This window comes from Taeniopygia guttata, chromosome Z, assembly GCF_048771995.1.
Source record: "Taeniopygia guttata chromosome Z, bTaeGut7.mat, whole genome shotgun sequence".
Lineage (NCBI taxonomy): Eukaryota > Metazoa > Chordata > Aves > Passeriformes > Estrildidae > Taeniopygia > Taeniopygia guttata.
The window spans coordinates 2,291,810-2,308,142 of record NC_133063.1 but is presented as its reverse complement, the minus strand read 5'-3'; the positions used below and the strand labels follow the sequence as shown (position 1 = coordinate 2,308,142).

General features: G+C 48.6%; 1 long non-coding RNA gene across 1 annotated transcript; it reads left to right on the top strand.

Moving 5' to 3' along the window:
* Positions 1-4,871: 4,871 nt before the first annotated feature.
* LOC140681725 (uncharacterized) lies at positions 4,872-8,246 on the top strand. The gene is made up of 2 exons (XR_012052852.1): positions 4,872-4,949; positions 8,099-8,246. It is a non-coding gene; the product is annotated as an uncharacterized lncRNA (long non-coding RNA).
* Positions 8,247-16,333: the final 8,087 nt, after the last annotated feature.

Sequence of the window (16,333 nt, the reverse complement as noted above, 5' to 3'; positions counted from 1 at the left end):
GTGGGGTGGGGGGGTGGGGTGGGGGGGTGGGGTGGGGGGGGGGGGGGGGGGGAGGGTGGGGGGGTGGGGTGGGGGGGGAGGGGGGGTGGTGGGGGGGTGGGGGGGGGGGTGGGGTGGGGGGGTGGGGGGGGGGGTGGGGTGGGGGGGGAGGGTCCTGGAGGACGGCTGCTGGTGTGTTTTTTTCATTTTTTTTTTTTATATATGTCTGTTCATGCCGCTGAGTGACGTGACCCCCTCTGCTACACCCCCCCTCCCCCCACCCCACCCCCCCTCCCCCCCCACCCCCCCACCCCACCCCCCCTCCCCCCCCCCCCCCCACCCCACCCCCCCTCCCCCCCCCCCACCCCCCCACCCCACCCCACCACCCCACCCCCCCTCCCCCCCCACCCCACCCCCCCCACCCCCCCTCCCCCCCACCCCACCCCCCCCACCCCCCCACCCCACCACCCCACCCCCCCTCCCTCCCCCCCCACCCCACCCCCCCCCACCCCCCCTCCCCCCCCACCCCCCCACCCCACCCCCCCCCACCCCACCCCCCCCCACCCCCCCACCCCCCCACCCCACCCCCCCCCCACCCCACCCCCCCTCCCTCCCCCCCCACCCCACCCCCCCCACCCTCCCCTCCCTCCCCCCCCCCCCCACCCCACCCCCCCCTCCCTCCCCCCTCACCCCCCCACCCCCCCCCACCCCCCCTACCCCACCCCTACCCCACCCCTCCCACCCCCTGCCCCTCCCTCCCCACCCCCCCGGCCCCGCCCCCCCATCCCTCCCCCTAACCCCCACCCCCCCCTCCCCCCAGAGCCCCCTCCTAATGAGGGGGCCCTTCCTCACCCCCCCACCCCCCAGGACCCTCCCTGCCCCCGGCCCGACCCCCAGTGTGATGTCGGGAAAGCCGGAGCCCCGGCAGTGTCGGCCCGTGTGTTGCACTGTAATGGGGGGACCCGCAGAGCGGCTCCTGCCCCGTGTGGGGACCCCAGCGAGGGCGGGGGGCGCCGGGCTCCGGCCCTCTGGGCTTTATTATCCGGCACCCCGAGCCCCGCGGCTGCGAGGAAAGAAGGAAAAGGGGAATGGGCAACGAGAACAGGGCAGCACAGCGGCAGCCGAGAGGAAGGGGACAAGGACAGGGGGCAGGGGGACAGAGGTCGGGGTGCGCGGGGCAGTCGGGGAGGGGGCTGGGGGGAAGGCAGGGTGGAGGAAGGAAAGGAAGGATTGAAGGCAGGTTTGGGGAAGGAGGCGGAACGTGTGGAGCGGGGAGGGGAGCAGGGAAAGGGGGCGCGGGGGAACCCGGCTGGGGAGGGAAGGAACAGGGACAGGATAGAGGAACAGGGTAGGGGTCAGTAGGGGAATAGAAAGGGAGGAAAGGGAAAGGGGTGTAGGGGGGGCCGCCCGGGGGGGAGGGAGGGGAGGGCTAGGGGGGAGAGGGAGGGGGGGGGGTTTGGGGGGGGGAGGGTGTAGGGGGTGGGGGAGGGGAGGAAGGGAGGGTACACAGGAGAGGTATAGAGAAAAAGAAACGCAAAAGAACAGAAACACAGAAGCAAAGAAATATAGAGAAAAAGAGAAAAAGGGGCCCGGCCGGCCGCAACCTCCCGCCCCGAGCGCCCAGCGTCAAATGGCTCTGCCCGGCCCTCCCCGCCGCTTAAATCCCCCCGGCCCCGCCCCGCGCAGGCGCGCTGGGGCCCCGCGCACCTGTGCGCGCACCTGTGCTGGCCCCGCCCCCGGCCCCGCCCCCCCGCCCCCCGCCCATAAATGGCGGCGGATCCGCGCCCGCCTCACATTCTGCGGGGAATGCTCGGCCGGGCTGCGGCGGGACCGGCGCTCGGAGCGCCGTGCGGAGATCGGATCGGGGCTGCTCCCGGCGCTGCGCGGCGCCCGACGGGCTCAGGTGCGACCGGGACTGGGAGCCGGGCCCGGGGATTTGGGCCCCGGTCCCGCCGGTGGCTGCTGTGGGAGCCGGGCAGCGCCGCTCCTTCCTCGGCGGGCAGGGTGGGGGTGCCGGGGCCGGAGGATCGGGGCGGGATCGGGGCGGCGATCGGGACCGGCACCGCCGCTCCGCCGGGGCCGCCGCTCCCGCTCCGCCTGCGCCCGGTGCGGGGCTGCAGGAGCCCGGAGCCCCGGGAGGGCAGAGAGCACCTCCGGTCCTTGGCTCGGCAGGGCAGGAGCTGCCGTGCCCGGCCCGTGGCTCGCAGCGTGACCAACGCACGGCCCGGCACGGGCACCGGGGCACCGGACAGCGCTGGCACGGACGCGGCTGAAGGGCTGCCCGTGGCTCCTCGGCCGGGGGCTGCTCCCCACAGGCGCGCAGGGATGCTTCAGCCCGGACAGACGGCACCGACAGCCCGGAGGGACCCCAGGGAACGGCTGGCATCACCTGGGAACGGAGGCACGGCCGTTTGCAGAGGGGCTCTGACAGCAATCCCCGTTTCTGACCTCCCCGAGCTCCCACACAGCTGCCAGGTATGTCCCAGCCACCCCAAATCTCCTCCCTCTTTTCCAGCCTGAGGCCATCATCCACCAGCAGCGTTTGTGATTTATTAAAAAAATATGGATATTGATCTAGTATCGAAATCCAACTGTGACGGACAAAAACTCTCTAAACAGTTTAAAGTTAGCAAGTGTGTGTTTATTCGACGCCGGGCAGCGTGCGGGATCGCTCCCAAATACACACCGCCCCTTCCAGGTGATTACAGAGTCTTTTTATCCATACAAGTATTGAATACACAAAATACAAATACATATTCATAATTTTGGTACATCCCATTCCCCGCTTCATATGCTAATCACTCCAAAAGCTATTAAGCATGCGTAGTTTGTCCCTTGAAATGGGTCGGTGGTCCCTTTCATGGGGAGGGGTCCCAAAATGAGGAAGTAAATGACATCTTCCTCCTTCTGACCTTTCTACCTTTTCAATGCAAGTATGACAAATGAACTCTTGGTAGAACTCCCATTCCTTGTCTTCAATTGGTTTCAGAACAGAGGAGGCCCACAATTGTCTTATGTTCCTAAAAGCTATTTATCAGTTTCTATATTCTTCATTATAAATCCAGCTAACTAAACATTGTGCTGACAAGCAATTAATTATTAGTTAACTACTAACTCCTAACTTCATCAAGGCCTACTCATTTATTATTCTTATTTTAATTAATTCTAGTAAGACGTATTTCTCTTAGCTCCTCAAAATCTCTAAATGCCTTAAAGTTTACATTTCATTTGAGCCAAGGCAATCTTCCCTCACAGATACTAAATGCCAAGCCACAGCCTCGGAGATGCCTTAAAATCAGAGGTTCGAGTGCGATGATGTCTGGAGATTTCCAGGGAGCCAGCTGGAGGTGCAGAAGTGATGGAAAACTCTCACAGGTGGGTCCCACTGGAGGTGTGCTGCAGGCAGGGATGTGCATCCCTTTCCTGAGGGAAAAGGACATGCAGAGGCCGCTGCTGAGGCTCTGAAAGGAGCGGAGCTTCTGCAGGACAGATGTTCTGCCTCAGCACAGGCCGGGAGCGCATCCAGCCACCGCCTTGTCCTGCTTTAAAACATCAGCTGGAGCCTGAGCTCCGGGGGGTGAAATCAGCTGAGTTCCAGGGAACTCTGTCAAGTGACTCCAGACACAGCCCTGGGCTGGGGGATGAGGGTTTTAAATAGCAAGTTCTATAGAATAGAGACCTGTCCTTGTCCTGATCCCACTGAGCTTCCCTGGAACCTCTGCTGGTTCCTGACACAGCTGGTGCTAAAGTGGCAGCTCTGCATGGGAATTTCCACTCTCCACGAGGCACCGTCAGGTTATTCCAGCAGGAATTCAGCAGGGAACCTGGGGCTGTGGGTATAATTCATCTGAACTAGCAAAGCTGATACTGAACCCCAAATCCAGGCACCACGCAGAGAACAATCTTTGTGCTAAATCCCCTGGGTGGGGAAGTTTCAGCAGCCAAATGTATAGAATGATCTAAATCCCAGCAGCCGGCATCCCCCAGAGGGACAATCCAAGTGCCAGGGTGGGAGCCCTTGTCCTTCCCCTGCTGCTGGTGGGACAAATTCCCCTCGGCACAGCTGGCTGGGCGGGAGCTGAGAGCAGGAGGGGCGGGAGCAGGGATGGGAGATGAGGCAGCTGGAATGTCACCTGGAGCAGCTGAACACGTTCTGTCCCTGCAGCAGCCAGGAGCCAAAGCAGATCCCTCCTGGCCGGGCTGGAGGGCAGCTGCTGCATCTGCTCTGGGGGAAAACTCCTTGCCCCTGCCAGGAGAGCTGATTCTGCTTTTCCTCCAGCTCCTGAGCAGTGTCAGGGCCACAGGGAGGGAGTTCAAACCCAAAAAGTCCCCACAGCCCCCGGAGTGAATGATCCAGGCAGAGAAAATCAGCATTAAAATAAAAAACTTAAGAGCTCTGTCAAAAAGGCTGTGACAACAGTGCAGTGGGATTCCCAAGAACCTTCTGGTTTGCTCTCGGAATGCTCTTGGTTCTCTTTCATGTGTTTTTAGTCTCTCAACGGGCAGCTTGAAGAATTTATTCTGGGACTTAGAGGTTGAGCAGGGTGGGCTCTGGATTGACTTTCGTCTCCGGTGCCACTTTGTGCGAACACAACTTGGCCAGGCTGGGTGAACTCATGGCCTCAGCTTTCCCCTCCAAAATGTCCCTCACTTATTTCCCTGCGGGTGAGCTGGGATTTGGCCCCAGACTGTCACTCCTCACCTCCCCGTGCCCGCACAGTGTCCGTTCTGTTCCCCACAGAGCCCTGGGGACACCAGGGGGTCCCTTTGCCTTCTCCTGCCCCTTTCCAGCCCGAGGCTCCTCTGCCCTTGTCCCACACAGCACAGGGGCACAAAAGGGGAAAGGCTCCAGAAAACATTTCTGCAATTAACCAGCAATTATTTCAATTCCCCAGTGAGAAGAACGTGAACTCACAGCCACCGAGGCCTGACAGGTTCCTGCAGTGAGAGCTCAGCGCTTGTCTGCAGAGGTGAGTGCAGCATCTGAAAGGAAAAAAACACAGGGGAAAAATGTGATTTATTTTGCTTCAAAGTTATTTCAAGTTCTTAAAGCCCAACCAACTTTTCTCTTGATTTTGGTCGGGTGAAACAGGAGCAGTGGGCAGGGGTCGTGCCATTGATGCGGACGTGCCTGATGCTTGCTGGGGCAGAAAAAGTAGATTGAGCTCACCTTATGTCAAGCAGTTATTAAAAAAGATTTATAGCTCTTTAAACATAGCACCCTTTAATTACCATAATGTTTCTTCCATGAGTTTAACTAATTCTCAGTGTATTTTACAAAACTTAAAATAACACCTCCTCCCCATAAAACAGACTCATCAAGCATTAGACAAAAAGTCCTAGTTCCAGTCTCACGCTCCCACATCTAACCAAAGGAGACCTTCCCCACAACCAAACAAAAAATCAAAATAACATACCATACAACTCAGCTGTATCCAAAAACCCTCACCTTTATTTCCTCCAAACGCCAAATACTCTTCAAATTCTAAATCAAAAACTCTTAGAAAAACAACAAAAACCATCAAAACATACTTCAAAAATAGAAAAGCCTAACCATATAAATATTTTTTCAAAGCCCACAAAAAATATAAAACAATCTAATCAATATCCTGCATTTAAAAAAACCCCACTGTACAAATTAGCACCATTTGAAATGTAACATAAATAAAAGATCTTTTACTAAGAAACATATCTCCCAATAAATAAAACCACCCTGTAAAGATATAAGTAATAATTATAACTCAACCAACTAAAATTTCTTTAAAACCAAAAGACTTAAAAGACCTTCAATATTTATAAATAATAACATTCAATATGTTGTGTTAATAAAATCAAACAAAATTAAATGTCAGTACATTTAAATAAATACATTAAGTTTCTTTTTATCTATTAAAATTAAGTTTATTATTCCTTACTATCAAAATTCATTGTCTAAATTTAAATGTTATTTAATATAACTTATCCTAAATTTTATCAAAGATCATTTCTCTAAACTATACAGTATATGGTTAATTTTCTTAAAAATTAAAACAACTCCAATGAAAACAACTAAAAGAAAACACTAACAAACACCTATTCAGAAGTAAAAAAAATACAGTGTATTATATCATCAATTTCATCAAAAATTCTGCTCTTCATTACAATCCCTACTCTTTTTATCTTTTGTAACACCAAAAAATAGCAATTACTATTCATATCATACTATTTAAAAATTTTACTCTATTTCCTTAATATATAAATATTTTTTAAAAGTTATCCTAACTTCTTCAAACACTTACTACTAATATACTTTATCTCTTTATATAATGATCTAAAAACACATAAAATTTCCAATTCCTACTTTTTTATTCTCAACTTATACCGCTCTTACACCAAGTTAACTCTCTAACTAATCTCTACACTAACTCTATAATTTAACCTAATGTTATCTCATCATTTTAAATATTTTTCAAGATTAAAAAAAAGATATTTCATTAAAAACCTCCTCCAAACTGTTAATCTTATCAGTTTCCTCAGTTATTATTACAAAATCACTTCAATATAAAATCCAACTACAACATTAATTTCTTTTTCTAAGTTTCACACTAAGTAATCACTCTCTCATACATTTCCTGCACCTTCACACTCTCAATATCCAAATCCAAACTCACAATCCTGTCCATAACCACTTTCAAATCCTTAAAAAAAAAGGTTACTATATTCAAAGCATATCTATTCTAAAAAACTTCTAAAAAAACCAATTATTAAATAATGTAATTAATCTTTAATCCTAACATTTTTACTCTTAACTACTACTTTTAAAAACATTAGATAAAAATATAGTAAGTAACATTCACCAATTAAAATTTAAACTATAACCTAACCCTAACTCTACCTAAATAAAATAATTAACAACAAACCCAAATATTTTCTACGTCAAAAATAAATTAAAATAATTTTAACTTAACAATTTAACTTTATCAATATAACAAATAAACTTATTTTTTAAATAAACTTAAAAAATCATTATCCACACATAAATATTTAACTTACCACTAATTTAACATTTATCAACTGTTATAAACTCTAAAATAATGTACAATCTTTTAATACTTACTAATTATATCATTTCACCTATGTTACTAAATATAGATATTTAGTAACATAGGTTACTATGTTACTAAATATGTAAATACAAGTAAATATGTAAATACAAGTAAATTACACAAGAATTGCAACTTACACCTAACATCTTGTACTACACCCACCAAAATATATAAACTTTAAGTTTCTTTATAAATGTAAAAATCAATATTATAAAAATCTTATTTAATAACTTACCAATTATAAAATTCTATCAAATATTATACCTCTACTCTATTTACTTTATTTACTTTTAATTATATCACTTTACCAATTAACCAATCTAAAACAAACGTTTAAGTAACTTTAACTGAAGTTTCAAGTTTACATACTTTGTATTTATCTAGCACTACTCAAAAAATCCATTCTTGACTTACTTACCTAATATACCAATAAAAAACATTACAAATCACCCATATAATTAAAAAGCCCTTATATAAAAATAGTTAACAATTTAAAACAAAAAAGTCATTTATCCATCAATAGTAACCAAAATAGAAAAGTAATTTTAAGCCTTGAAACTTAAAAATGGTAGCATCACTTTTTATACCACCTATTACTTCAACAACAACGCTAAAACAATTAAATCAGTTAAAATATTATCTAAATAAACAATCTAATTCTACATCCCCTTACAATAAATAACATTTTAAAAAATATAAAAATATTAAATATGCAGTTTAAAAAAAAACCAACAATAAATTTTCTTTTATTAACACACAAATATAAATATAAAAATTTAATAAAATGTATAAACATATCTATTCACACAAAATCTACTTATAAAAATGTACAACTTTAAGAAATATCAAAAATAAGAATAACTAATAAAAGATAACAATAAATAAAATTTAACACCATAATTTAAAAATCTTATGCCAAAATTATACATTTTAATTATATTATTATAATAATACTAATGATAACACCTTCTGTATGTTAATTTATGCAACAAATGCTTAACAAATCCATTATTAAATTTTTTTTTTTCATACAGAGAGAGAGGGGAGACGTGGGAATGGGAAAACCAGAAACTCCCACAGACACTGAAAGATTTGATCTGCAGCCTCGGGAGAAGCTGGGATTGATGTACCAATACAAGACACGGGCATTACGCAGGAAAAGAATAAAACAACATAAAATAACTTCTGTTTCTGTGGCTGTCAGTAAGAGCCTGCCCCGAGTGAGTGAGAGAGGAAACTGTGTGGGCACGATGGGGAAGGGTTTGCAGGGCAGGGCTGGGGCTGTGTGCGCTACACTGAGAGCTGACAAGTTCCAACAGAAGGCATTGAACAAAAGTACCCTCAGTGCGGCAGAACTGAGCAGAGGTGCTGGGTTCCAAAAGCCAAATAAACCCCGGGGTTAGAAAGTTCTGGCCTGCCTTGGAACAAAGAACTTGTGGCTGCTCCTGAGCCGCAGCAGCTGCTCGCTCTGCAAACCCTCACGCTCCCAGGCGGGTGCTCACCTGAGCACTGAGCGCTCCCGGCCCAAGAGCAGTCCCATCCCTTCCTTGCTAACAGCACAGGGAGAAAAAATGAAAAAAGATCACTCTGGCCAGCAGGGCTCTCTCTCTCTGCGTGGGTTAGGGGCAGGGCCCTGCAGGGAGCAGGGCGCTCCAGCACCCACAGCCCGAATCCAGAGCAGATCCACGGGGGAGCAGCGGGCTGGGGACAGCTGGGGACAGCAATGAGCAGAGCCCATCAGCCTCCCTCTGGGGCTGGGACTGCATTTAGCACACAGCTCATACCAGCTGTGGCACTTACACACCTCAGACTCCTTACCACAAACCAGTTCTGATCTAGCTCTCAGGGTGACCTGCACCTCCTCCCCAGAAACCACAGGAATTAGAATTTCCTGCTGGTTTTACAAACTTCACGGCAGCTTTGCAAATGCAAATCCCAGCAGGTCCCTGCTTTCCAGAGCACCCATCCTCAGCCATCTCCACTTCCCTGGAAAACCTGCTCCAGCCCCGGGCTGTACCAAGGTGAGCACAAGTCTGGAGAGGTCAGAACCCTCACCTGGACTGCTGCACTCAGAGTGAGATCCAGCTACAAATGGAATTCCAGAAACAGCCTCCAAAATGTTCCATAATCACACCTTTAAAATGGCTCCACAGGGCAACAGCTCCAGTGCCAGAGCAGCACCTGCACGAGTCCTTGTGCCAGCCCTGGCTCCCTGAAAAACACAATAAACCAACATCACACAGGCCTTGTTTGCAGAATTCCTGATCCAAACCCTCACCTTTCCTGCCCAGCACTGAAGGAAATCTGACACGGTATTCACAGGTAACCTTTGCTGAGAGCAGCCATCACCCCAGTCCTCCAGCCTGGGCAAGGTTTTGCAGTGAATGGACCCAACTTCTAACCCTGAACCTAAATTTCTGTCAGCTTTTGTTAGAAAGATACTGGAGAGAAAATCATACAACAGATTTAAAACATTGCACGAGGAATAACCGGCCCAGACAAAACCAAACCAGCCCATCTCTGCTCCACCCCATTTCTCCCAGTTTTGGGAGAAATACTGATATAATTTGCAAATACTCTCCTTCCCTGCTGCACTGTCCTTCACTGCACGTCCCTGGAGAGGATTTACTCCATTTTCTGTGCCCAGCAGCACCTCTGCAGCCCAAATCCCACTCCTCGCAGACACAGCCTGAGCAGAGCTCAGGCAGTGTTCCCAGCAGCGGATGCAATTCCGAGTTCCCTGGATTGCTCACGGGGCACTCGCAGCAATCTCCCCTCAGCCCAGACTCTGTGCTCAGAGGGAAGCGCAGCCCGATGGGACACAGCTCTGGCACCACATTCCCCTTGTTCCTGCTGGCCTGGAAAGCCACAGATAAACCCAGTCCCTCCGACCTTGCACCCTGAACCCCAGGAGAGCCGGAGCTGACCCCAGATCCCGGCGCCCTGCACGGCTGCGCTGACACCAGCACAGGCTGAGCGCTGCCCAGCACCCTTCCTCATTTTCCTCCCTCTGCTCCCAAATCCTGCCAGCCCTGCCCTGCAGCTCCTGCCCCAGCCCCAGCAGAGGCTGGCACCCAGCCCTGCAGCAGCTGGCAGAGCTGGGAATGCACCGAGAGCTCGGCTCCCCGGGCTCCCAGCCCCAGACCAGTCCTTGGGTGCCCGAACAATGCCCAGCCTGCCCCCCTGGGCACAGCCAAACACCACAGCTCCGTCAGCCCCAAGGAACTCTGGCATTTGCCTCTTCCCTGCTGCCCTTTCCCAGCACACAGGGGTACGGCTGGGCTGTCAGAAATGGCATTCCCGAGGCACTTAATCCCAGCGGAGAGGAAAAGGGGAACCCTGCGTCCCTCTGACTTACCCCACAGCGTGGGCAGGACCTGGAGCCCTCCAGTGCACACCCCTGGTGCTGAAGCCTCTTGGCTCTGGCTGCTTAAACACTGAAGCTTCTGGCAAAGATGGGAGGAGCTTAATGATTTCTCCTGTCCTGAAAGAGAGGAGGAAATGAACATTAAGTCCACTGTGGAAGCCAATGGATCCCGGCTTTCACACTTCTGCTGTGATTGCTCACCATGGGGTTTTATCCGTGAGAGGGGACACCAATTCAAATATAAAAGCATTTTTATTCCTAACTATTTCATTAAAAGGAAGCTCATTTCTCTATTGCATTCTTAGCCTAATTTTAACAGAACCATTTTTATCCATGGCCCCACTTGTCCGTCATTCAATCCTTTACCACGGGACTTTATACAAAGGAAGGGATACCTGGTGCTGTGTCACAAGAAATCCCAAAGAGAAAAGTGTCCAAAACCTCACAGAGAAAGGTTTCAAGGCACTCCAGTGCACAGACAGCTGCTCATGCCTTGTCAGGCCACACCAGTTCTGTCACATCCACCTGAGCTGTGCAGGCGAGGCAAAGGCTGCCCTTCCTCCCAGGGAACACTGTCTGAGACCACAGAGAGCCATCCTGGGTGAAAGGAATGAAATGAAAATGTTTTCTGGCAGAAAATGAGTGTCTGTAATCAGAACCTCTGGACAGATTTAGTAACACCACTTTCATATGACAAATACAGGCCATGCCCATCCTTCCAGGCCAGGTGAAACCAGGAAGGAGAACTACAGGAAAAGCAGGAAGACAGAGCCCCTTATTTGGATATATATAGAATGCCCCTGGTTTGGTGGTTTGCCTTTGCTCCTAAGCTTTGGCTTCACCCCTCTCCAGAGGAGCAGGGAATTCCTCCAGGGTGAGGGGGAGTCTGGTCCCACTGCAGGATGTGTCCAGTAAAGAAGGGAAGTTCTTTAGAGTAAGTGACCAGTGTTTTTGTTACACACAAAAATCAAACCAAACAAACACTGAATTGGACTACACTGAGCTGCAACACAAAGTGTTCACAGCAGGCAGAGGCCAGAGGAGCACACAGCACCCAGAAGTACCATTTCACTTGGTTCTTCTGCTCTCATGCATTTTAATTCTGCTTCGCTTCACAGCTGCTTCTCTGCCAAGGCCATTTCCATTTTCAGAAGCCTGTGTCACGTGTAGCCGAGGCTTAAACATCACAGGATCTATGTGCACTTCAGTGATCTTACACTAAGTACCTCAGAAACCAAAACAATAAATCCAAGACTTCAGCTGGGTTAAAAATACCAGAACAACAAATAAGCAGACAAAAACCCAAACCCGCCTTTCCACTAGTTTTAAAAACAGAAGTCTTTACAACCAGCATAAAATGAATGTAACATTTGGATCCAAGCAGAGGTACAATTTAAATGCCAGTATTCTGGAACTGCTAATAACTCTGCAAGTATTTACATGGGTGGATGTGTTACTGGATGGAAAGAATATAATGCAAGAAAGAGAAGATTAGCTGTGTTTAGGATGGGAAGAAGATGATTAAAAAATACCTTTTGTCTGGACGCTCATGCAATCATCTTCTCTTGACCTCAGGATGGCTGCCAAAAATGGAGAGCGCTGTGTGACCACCATGTGTAGTTTGGAGAGCTTGACTACGCTCTTAGTGAGGATTCTTTCATGTATAGTAACTGGATGGCAACGTTCAGGACCTTCAGAAATGTTTCATCTCTGTAACGGTACCTTTGGGAGAAGGATCACAGAGAAGTCAGACTGTAACCAAACCCAAGAAAACCCACTTGAAGCTACAAGTTGGGTAAGAAATGAGAACTTGGCAAAGAAAATTAACTTGGCAAAGAAAATGAACTTGGTGAAACCAAACCAAATTCAAATGAAAGCACTTACTTGAGCCCTGTCTTCACAAGGTCACACCAGTCATCTGGGTCCACTTCTTCAACCACACACTGTGTGCAGCAAGTAAAAACAGGTGTTGGTTTACATTTGGCACATGGAGCTTCTACAGCAATTTTTATTCAAGGGACACACTAAGAACACGCAAGCCAAACGCTCACGTGGGATGATCTGAGGGTAACAGGGAAAAAAGCTCTTGGATACAACAATCCTAATTCCTGGCTCAAAAGAAACTTGTTGGTCTGGGAGCAGGGGCTGTATGGAATCAAAAAGCAAGCTGGGCTGTAGGTTCAAAAAACCCAGCGGCTCAATACTCTTCAAACGCCTCAAGTGCAAAAGGATTCGCAACTTGACAAGTCAAAGCGAGAGCCTGGAGCAGACTGACAGCTGCACATCCCAACAGTCCTGGGAATGCAGGTGCCAACCTCGCCAGGCTGGAAACACCCTCAGGATGGGATGGACCCTGTGAGGTGGCCCCAGGGCCTGCAGAGTCAGCCAGGTCCTACAAGGGAGTCTCAGCAAAAGCCATGAGAGCGCAAAGGCATTCACTGCCCAGGGACCTTCAGTGTTGCGTGTCACGGGGATCCCTGTTCACTGAACTCAAACCAAGGCAACAGTATACAGAGGGAGTGACCAAGTAGTGTTCTTCAAGATCAAAGTCTGATTTCTATTCCTGATCAACCAGACTTTTGCCCCACACTTCAGATGGCATGGCAGATGGGTCTTGGCACAAGTATCTCTATCAGCTTCTTTTAAAAAAGAAGGTGATAACTTAAATTTAAAAATTAAATTAATTAATTTATAATAATTTAATTAATTAATTTTAACTTTTTTTTTTTTTAATTCCACTGGTAATCTTTGATTTCTTTCTCCTAAATACCTCAAACTCACACATTCAAAGGCGATTCGTACCAGAAAGTCATCATCAAGAACACAAAACTGCCTCGTATAAAGGATTCTCAGGACTCGGAAAAAGCTATGAAAAATCCACGGAAACCAGAATCCATAAAACAGGAAATCGAGTCCAATCTGTATTTACAAAATCTACAACTGCCCAATCACACATATGCATACAGTCCCTCTGTGGCAAAGCAGATAAGCAGTCTCACCAATAATTCCTCTAGCCTCAGCAGCATGGACCTCTCCACTTCTTGCTTGCCTTCATCTTTACTGCTGCTGTACATGGCAACTAACCCCTTTACGCAGGCTGAGAAGAGATGTCTCCTCCAGGAATGCAGCTCCTCTGAGTTTTTAAGCACCGTGGATATGGCATCTGCCACGGCCCAGCTGCAGAGAGATAGCTGCTGACTTTCTTATTAACATTTTAACTTGGTTTTGTATATCTTAAAGATGTCTTGCTGCCAAAGTGCAAAGCAACAGATTCTCGGAGGAGAGGACGCTGTTAATGCTCCCATTCCTATCACACTGATTCCCAGGACAAACTGAGCCCTGGGGGAGGCACACACACACACACGCTGCCCACCTCTCTTCATTGCCTGCTCTCTCCGGAGCAGCAGGAAGGCAGTCCATCAGGTTGTGCAGCCCTCTGCTTCCCGGAGGTGGCAACAGCTTGGAAAGAATTTGCAGTTTCACAGTGGCCTCAGGGTCCTGAATCGCGGCACCGAGCTCCTTCCACAGGGCTTTCCTCAGGACAGGTGTGACAGCCGAGACAGCTGTGGGGAGAGCAGAAGGCACAGGTTCCTCCACCTGCAGCTGTTAAACAACACACTAAACCTAATTTTTTTCTAATCCAGCCCCAGACCACTCAATGTCTAGGAAATGATGCTACAGCAGCTGCTAATCTGTTACAGAGAAGTGCTACACAGAGGCTCACTTCTTTACCGTGCTGACAAGGCCTTATCACTGCTTGACCTCGTAGGCAGAGCTACAGCCCCATTCAGCCTGTTCCTGCCAGAACAACTGACATTTGTTTACAAACCAACAAAATAGTTATCCCTACCTCAATACACCCATAATGCCTCAACCCATTCCCAGGAGGGCGGCAGGAGGGGCGGGCGCAGCCCTGTTCCGACGCCGCTCCGCCCCGGCCCGGGAGCGCTGCGACCGCCGGGCCGCCCTCGCCGCTGCCATCCTTCCCCGGCGCCGCCGCGGAGCCGCCTTCACCGCTCCCCTCTACTCACACACACCGCCCCGCTCGCCGCTCGCCGCCGCCCCGCGCCCGTCTCGGTGGCAATTGGAGCCGCTCTGGCCACTTCCGCCACATCTCGGTGGTTTTGGAGCCGCTCTGGCCACTTCCGCCACATCTCGGTGGTTTTGGAGCCGCTCTGGCCACTTCCGCCCCGTCTCGGTGGTAATTGGAGCCGCTCTTGCCGCTTCCGCCACATCTCGGTGGTTTTGGAGCCGCTCTTGCCGCTTCCGCCACATCTCGGTGGGTTTGGGGCCGCTCTGGCCCCTCCCGCCCCGTCTCGGTGGTTTTGGGGCCGCTCTGGCCCCTCCCGCCCCGTCTCGGTGGTTTTGGGGCCGCTCTGGCACCTCCCGCCACATCTCGGTGGTTTCGGCCGGGCGCTGGCTGTGGGGCTGCAGTACCGCTCTGTGGCCACAAGGCGGCAGCACCGCCGCCCGCCACAGCCGGGGGCCGCCGCTCGCCCGGAGGGGAGGCAGGGGGAAAAGAGCGGCGGCGATCGATCCCCTTGGGAAAAATCCTCCGAAATAAATGTCCCAAAAAATCCCGCACAGAAACTAAAAGACCCTGCCTCGAACCAAATAACGCCGCCCCGCCCCAAAAGCCCTTTCTTTTTAACCTATGTATATTTCTACGTTGGTGTTGTTTATTTCTAGCTGTACGGCAGGGAGGCGGTGGGAACGCACGGGAGGGGACGGGACGGGCACCCAGCGCGGCAGAGGCAGGGGCCGCGCCCAGGATGGCGGCCGCTGCAGGAGCCGGGCAGAGAGAGGCGAATCTGCCGATGCCGGTCGGCGCCTGCTCCAAATCCGACCGCCCGCGGAGCCGCTGAGCCCACAGCCCGTGTGCGCGGCACGCGAGTCCGCGACACGCCACTCCCGAGACAGCGGCCGCGGGCGGCGGCTGCAGCACCGCTCTGTGTCCGCAAGCGCTGCCACCCGCCCCTCCGGAACGTCCTCTGAAGCAAATGCCCCAAAACAGCCCGCGCGGAAAAGAACGCCAACAAAAAACCCCCTGCCTCTAACCCCATAAGAACCAAAAGAAAAAACCTTTTCTTTCAAACTGCATCTCAATATATTTTATTTTTATATTTTACATATTTATATTCACATTCGGATTTATAATGCATATTGATGTATAATTGCAATTTTAATAATTTCTTACATTTATTCCTATTATATTTTATTACAATTTACATTTTTATACATTGCTTAATATATTACTTACATATTTCTATAGTTAGATTTCTATTTCTAAAAGGTTTATATTGCTTAAAATAAACCCCTGCCTCTATCCAAGTAAAAATCTTTTTAAAACCCCTTATCTTTCAATCTGCGTTTAAATTTATCTCTATTTTTCGCATTTATATTCAAATTTACATTTAAAATGTAGATTGATGTATGGTGTTATTTATATTCTATCTATACGGAATACTTATTTTCATTTCTATTTTATATTTTTATATATCTCTGTATACATTGAATATATATTTCTATACTTAGAATGATATCAAAAGAAAAGGTATATTCATTTTTCTTCCATTAAAACCCTGCCTCTAACCAAATAAAAACCAAAAAAAGCCCTTTCTTTAAACGATACTTGAATATTTACATGTTTTTTTCATCATTATAGTCACATTTGCATTTCTACTTTATAGTGATTGTTTATAAATATATATCATATATATTAAGGTAGCAAGATAGACAAATTATTATTTATATTATACTTCATAGATACTGCTAATATTGATTTTTACTTACCTTTGAATTTTTTATATTGATCTTAAGGTATTTACGATGTATTTCTATACACAGATTTCTAATTTTATTTTATTTATATTTATAGATTTTATAAAAAACCCCCTACCTA